General features: G+C 42.1%; 1 long non-coding RNA gene across 1 annotated transcript in view; it reads right to left on the bottom strand.

Annotated features, from left to right (window-relative positions):
• Positions 1-6,638, bottom strand: part of LOC140721929 (uncharacterized) — a 10,791-nt gene extending 4,153 nt beyond the window's left edge. Inside the window, exons 1-2 of the long non-coding RNA XR_012097505.1 lie at positions 5,379-6,638; positions 3,689-3,952 (exon numbers count right to left, since the gene is read on the bottom strand). This is a non-coding gene — a long non-coding RNA (uncharacterized lncRNA). The remainder of the gene's footprint in view (positions 1-3,688; positions 3,953-5,378) is intronic.
• Between the last annotated feature and the right edge of the window lie 476 nt (positions 6,639-7,114).

Here is a 7,114-nt window from a genome sequence, read left to right as displayed (position 1 = left end):
TAAAATAATAAATACTGCCTGTGGGATCCCAGTTTCTATCTCATAACAACCTGAATATAACTTTCCCACCCATACCTGACACAAAACGTTCAATTAAAACAACTCAAAGTTAGACACCAGCCCTTCCATCCTCATTTCCAAAATTTATTAAAAATTCTTTCCTTCCATAAATAACATCTGCCTTTTGAATAGTAAAAATACTGCTGTTACAACATCTATATTTAACTGGTTTTACTAATACCATCTTCCAAATATAAAAATGTATTCAATGTCATACTTGCCCATCCAGACCATTACAAGACGTACAAATAGAAACAATCAGAAAAAAATGTACAATAGCCCTCTCAATTGCATTTCCAAAAATTTATCAAAAGTCCATCAATAAATATTATTTGCCTTTTCAATATCAAAAATATTGCTATTACAACTCTTTATTTAACTGTACTTTCCTAATATGATCTTCCAAACCCAAACTGATTCCAATGTTATTTAAGGCAGAGATTGCTAGGTATCTGAGTAGCCAGGGTATCAAAGGTTATGGTGGAAGGTGGGGGAGTGGGACTAAATGGGAGAATGGATCAGCTCATGATAAAATGGCAGAGCAGACTCGATGGGCCGAATGACCGACTTCTGCTCCTTTGTCTTATGGTCTTATTCTACCGTTCCAAATTCCCCTCTGATAAAACGTGAAATGACCTCTTTTATCAAAAATATAATTCAAACACTCAATTACCATACATTCCACAAGTTTACATAAATGAGACTTTAATGATATTGGTCTACAAGAAGGACGATCAGACGGGGAGATCCGGGTTTTAGAATGGGAACTACTACAACCATTTTCCATGAGAAAAGTCGATGGCCAAACCTCCAAATACGATTCAGAAAGTTAATATTCTCACAAAAGAAAATTACACACATAACTGTTGAATCAAGATTTTCTACAAGTTCATGATACATTTTATTCCCATTCACAACACTATACTTTGCCCCTTTCCTTATAAAACTGACAACACCATGCCTCTACCAACTAACCTGTCAAGCCAAACGACAATATAATCCTGCACAGCAATAAAACTTAAAATGTGCAGGTTTCCTGAACAGATATAACATCGGAAGAATCTGACAAATCGGAAATAAACTGCTGAAAGTGTTGACCATGTAAAATCAGGCTTCTTGCATTTCACTTCAATATTTCAATTCCATTACATATCTTCACAAGTAGACTGGGATGCAGAAACCCCTACAAATCAGAGCTTCATTTACAGGTTCCCACATAACACCAGTTACACCAAGATACCTTTCTGCAGCTTTCACAATCATTTTAATTTCCTCAGTAGGATGAGATGTCTGATCAGTACAATTCACCACATCGGTTATAAACATCACAAACTTCATTTTATCCAGCAGTGAAGTATCTTTGGTGAGAGAACTGTGACGCCGGTATATATCCACTGACATCACAGTCTATTCTCTGAGTGGGATCACTTTATCCAGTTTACCTGCTCTGCTTGCTGTACTTGTCCTTGAACAGGCCCTTCTGCTCACTGTGTTGTTCTGAACCCATTGAACTGGTCATTTCATGCCTTACTAAACCAATCCCTTCTGCCTACACAAGGAACACATCCCTCCATTCTCCTCACATTCACGTGGTATCTGATAGCCTCTTTCGCATCTGCCTCCATCACCACCTGATATTCACTCCAGACACCCACCACGATGGGAATGAAAAACAAAACTTGAAACGCAAATCTCCTTTAAACATCCTGAGTCAGGTTTTTAACATCATTGACTTTTCTAATTGTTTTTTTCCAACAGCAGCTATGCAGAGAAAAGATACAAAATTACACTAAATTACAAAATACTTCAATAGTGCAAAAAGGACCAATGAGGATGTGTTCCCCCTTTCTCCTGAAGTGCATGCCCACTGGCATTGGACATTTCCTCCTTAGATAAACAATCCCGGCTGTCCACTCTGTCTGTGTCTCTCACATTCCTGTAAACGTCTGTGAGACCTCCCTCAGCCTCTGCCACTCCGGAGAAAATTACCCGAGATTGTCCGGTCTCACTTTATCCAGGCAGCATCCTGTTAAGCCTCTTCCACTCACCATCCAAAACCTCCGTATTATTCCTGTATTCGAATGCAATTCTCCAGATGTGGGTAAACTAGAGATTTATACAACTGCAACATAACTGTCTGACAATGGAACCACTATCTGGGAGTTATGAACTCGGATTCCAAGATCCCCCTGTAGATCAATCCAGTCCAATCTCGCCCCATGAATATAACAGCAACGAGATAATGCTGAGGCTTTATAAGACACGAGACAGGCCGCACTTGGAGTATTGTCAACAGTGTTGGGCCCCATATCTCAGACAGGATGTGGTGTCATTGGAGAGAATCCAGAGGAGGTTCAGAAAGATGGTTTCGGGAATGAAGGAGTTAAAACATGAGGAGCACTTGGCAGCTTTGACCCTGTGTTCACTGGAACTCAGAAAAATGCGGGGCATCTCATTGAAACCTACCGAATGTTGAAAGGACTGGATAAGGTGGATGTGGAGAAGGTATTTCCTGTGGTGGGGCACAGCCACAAAGTCGAGGGGCCACCTTTTCAAACAGAGGTAAGTAGCTTATTTTTTGTATTAGCCAAGGTGTATTGGATCTGTGGAATGCTCTGCCACAGACTGCGGTGGAGGCCGAGTGTGTGGGTATATTCAAGGCGGAAGTTGGTCGTTTCCTGATCGGTCAGGGCATCAAAGGATATGGCGGGAGGTCAGATATCTGGAATTGAGTGCGATCTGGGATCAGCCATGATGGAAAGGCGGCAGACTCGATGGGCTGAATGGCCTAATTCTGTTCCTATGCCTTATGGACTTATGAACACAAGCCCCCTCAATCATGATGAATCTCCTCTGCACTCTTCCAGCACAAAACATCCTTTGTACAGAATGCTAAGCGGAACTGAATGTAACTTTTCAAGAACGTTGTCAAGTCAGGCAGCATCTGTTGAGGGGAATAGAGTCGATGGTTGGGACAGAACCGCTCCCTTACGGCACTAACACAGGCCCTTCGGCCCAACCTTACCATGCTGTCCTCCTGTCCATTTAAACTAATCCCTCTGCCTGTCTTTGACACAGAACACAGAAATCTACAGCACATTACAGGCTCTTCAGCCCACAATGTTGTACCGACCATGTAACCTACTCTAGAGACTGCCTAGGATTTCCTGATCGTATATCCCTCTATGTTTCTAAGCTCCATGAACCTATCTAAGAGTCTCTTAAAATATCCTATTGTATCCACCTCCACCATCGCTGCAGGCAGTGCATTCCATGCACCCACCACTCTCTGTGTAAGAAACTCACCCCTGACATTCCCTCAGTACCGACTTCCAAGCAGCTTAAAACTACGTCCCCTCGTGTTAGTCACTTCAAGCCTGGGAAAATGCCTCTGGTTATCCACATGGTCAAAGCCTCTCATCATCTTATTACAATTACTTATGTACAGGTTAGGAGAAATATAGCTTCAACATCACCTCACAGCTCTTGAACTCAATCCCATGGTTGATGAAGGCCATCACACCAGACGTTTTCCTAACAACACTGCCAACCCCCACAGCAGCTTTGAGTGTCGTATGGACATGGACCCCAAGATCTCTCTGACCCTCCACACTGCCAAGAGTCTTACCATTAATATTATATTCTGTGTTCAAATTTGACCTGCAGAAATGAATCTCTTCATCTGTGTTGAACTCCATCTGCCACTTCCCAGTTCTGCATCCGAGGCGAGGAAATAGATTGCTGAGCCTCTGGCTAGGGTCATTATGTCCTCATTGTCCACGGGAATGGTCCCGGAGGATTGGAGGGAGGCGAATGTTGTCCCCTTGTTCAAAAAGGGTAGTAGGGATAGTCCGGATATAGACCATTGAGCCTTACATCTGTGGTGGGAAAGCTGTTGGAAAAGATTCACAAAGATAAGATTTATTGGCATTCAGAGATCATGGTCTGATCAGTGACAGTCAGCATGGCTTTCTGAAGGGCAGATCATGTCTAGCAAGCCTGATGGAGTTCTTTTAGGAGGTGACCAGGCATATAGATCAGGGTAGTGCAGTGGATGTAATCTACATGGATTTTAGTAATGCATTTGATAAGGTTCCACACGGTAGGCTTATTCAGAATGTCAGTAGGCATGGGATCCAGGGATGATTGACCAGGTGGATTCAGAATTGGTTTGCCTGCAGAAAGCAGAGAGTTGTGGTGGAGGGAGTACATTCGGATTGGAGGGTTGTAACTAGTGGTGTCCCACAAGGATCAGTTCTGTGACCTCTACTTTTCGTGATTTTTATTAACGACCTGGATGTCGGGGTAGAACGATGAGTTGGCAAGTTTGCAGAAGACACAAAGGTTGGTGGTGTTGTGGATAGTGCAGAGAATTGTCAAAGATTGCAGAGAGACATTGATAGGATGCAGGAGTGGACTGAGAAGTGGCAGATAGAGTTCAACCTGGAGAAGCGTGGGGTGGTAGACTTTGGAGGGACAAACTCCAAGGCAGAGTACAAAGTAAATGGCAGGATACTTGGAAGTGTGGAGGAGCAGAGGGATCTGGGTCTCCATGTTCACAGTTCCCTAAAAGTTACCTCACACGTAGACAGAGTCGTTAAGAAAGCTTATGGGATGTTAGCTTTTATAAGTCGAGGGACAGAGTTTAAGAGTCACGGTGTAATGATGCAGCTCTATAAAACTCTGGTTGGGCCACACTTGGAGTACTCTGTCCAGTTCTGGTCACCTCACTATAAGAAGGATGTGGAAGGATTGGAAAGGTTACAGAGGAGATTTACCAGAATGCTGCCTGGTTTAGAGGGTGTGCAATATGATCAGAGATTAAGGAAGCTAGGGCTTTACTCTCTGGAGAGAAGGAGGATGAGAGGAGAAATGATAGCGGTATAGTTGATATTAAGGGGAATAGATAGAGTGGACAGCCAGCGTCTCTTCCCCAGGGCACCACTGCTCAATACAAGAGGACATGGCTTTAAGGTAAGGGGAGGGAAGTTCAAGGGAGGATAATAGAGGAAGATTTTATACTCAGAGAGTGGTTGGTGCGTGGAATGCACTGCCCGAGTCAGTGGTGGAGGCAGATACACTAGTGAAGTTTAAGAGACTACTAGACAGATATATGGAGGAATTTAAGTTTAGGGAGGCAGAGTTTAAGTGGCGGCACAACATTGTGGGCCGAAGGGCCTGTACTGTGCTGTATGGTTCTATGTTCTATCTATTTCCCGCTGGAATCTCTCTTTTTTTAAATTTTTTTATTGAAGGCACGACACAGTACAGAAAACGTAATGCATTACATTTTCCTCCATTTTGTTTTTATACCTTACCCCGAAACAACACCACAACGTCATAAGTGGGGCATTCTGGGAGTTGTAGTCATTGTTCCTCGCTCGCTCCCTGTCGAAGCATGTTTCGTCAGCCACCACAGACGTCGCCGAAACAGACCCACCGAGGCGCGAAGGGGAATCACACCCGTCCTTGTGGGCACCGAGGCCGGCGACACCGACTGAAGCGAATCGCTGATTTCCGCCATGGCGATGGAGCGGAAGAGGAGGGGCTGATCATGGGCCGATTTCTTCCAGCCTATCGTAGCTCAGACATAACACTGACCCCTGCTGTCATTGGCTGTAGTGCCTGTCGCCCAAATGGGAACTCGGAGGGTGATTAGTTTATGTGAACGTCAGTCAGCCTTCCTGTCTTTATAAGTTTGGATTTGGATTTATAACGGGACAGGAAGCAAATTGGGAGAAATGTGAGTTTTTATGTGATGGTGCATCAGTCTCCGAGTTACATTATTAACAATAAAAGGGCAAAGGCCGTGGTGAGGAAGTAGGTGATTTACTGGAGGTTATATAGAGATAATATTGGAAGGGATATCAAACTTGGAATTGTTTGGGTTATGTTTTCGAAAATGGGATTTGTGGGGATCATAATATTCCAGTGTTGATTAATGAGGGCAAAATGATTGTTACTAAAACAGGGTTACTGGCTGGGTCATTTGCTAACAGTAATAATCAGGATAATTTAAGTGAAGAAGTTAAACAATGTTGGGATATGTTTTTCAGTGAATACCCCGATGTGCTGGAAGTCAGCTGTAGTAATGATAGTATCACTGATGGAGAGATTTCTTTGTATGAATTTAAGAAGTCTATTAATAATGCAGGTCAGGTGTCTTCAGGTAAGAGTGATATTTGAAATTGTAATTGTATATAACTCTCTTTTGTGAAAATATTAAATCCCCATTTTATCCTAGTTAAGGGCCTATATCGTGAATGTCTCATTTATGTAAACTTATGCAATGTATGGTAATCAAGCACTTGAATTATATTTTGGAAAGAGTGGTGATGAAGTGTTTCATTAGAGTGGATTTTGGAAGGGTGAAATTACATTAGATTCAGTTTTAGGTTTGGAAGATGATATTCGGAAAGCACAATTAAATAAAGATGTTGTAATAGCAGTATTTCTTGATACTGAAAAGGGAAATGATATGGAAGAAAGGACTTTTGATTAAATTAGGAGTGAGAGGGACATTGTATAATTTTTCTGAGTTTTTTATTTGGACGGACTGTGCAAGTACGGGTCGGCATGTTATGTTTGTGTTTCTATGAGATAGAGAATGGGATCCCACAAGGCAGTATTTGTAGCCCTTCATTATTTAATATTATGATTAATGATATTTTCTCTGAGATGGGAAAATGGGATACCCTGGGTACATCACAATATACAGATGATGTAGCTTTATAGATTAGAGGTATTAATTGCAATTTACAATTAATAGGTCAAACAGTGGGCAGATTGATGAGGATTTTAAGCTTTCAGTCGTTAAAACACATTACGTGGTTTACAAGCAGGATTAATAGACTTGCACTTGATTATAAATTAAATGATTACTATCTTGAGGAAGTGTCAGTGGTAAGATTTCTCAGTATGTGGATGGATAATCAGCTGACATGGAAGCAGCTATCAGTAAAATAATTGATAAATGTAAAGGAGCTTCAAATCTCCTCAGGCATCTAAGTGGGTATTCTTGGGTGCAACATGAAAATCTTTGTTGACCAATTAT

This window comes from Hemitrygon akajei, unplaced genomic scaffold, assembly GCF_048418815.1.
Source record: "Hemitrygon akajei unplaced genomic scaffold, sHemAka1.3 Scf000064, whole genome shotgun sequence".
Classification (NCBI taxonomy): domain Eukaryota; kingdom Metazoa; phylum Chordata; class Chondrichthyes; order Myliobatiformes; family Dasyatidae; genus Hemitrygon; species Hemitrygon akajei.
Note: the sequence above shows the minus strand (reverse complement) of the source record. Positions and strands in the feature narration are given on the sequence as shown.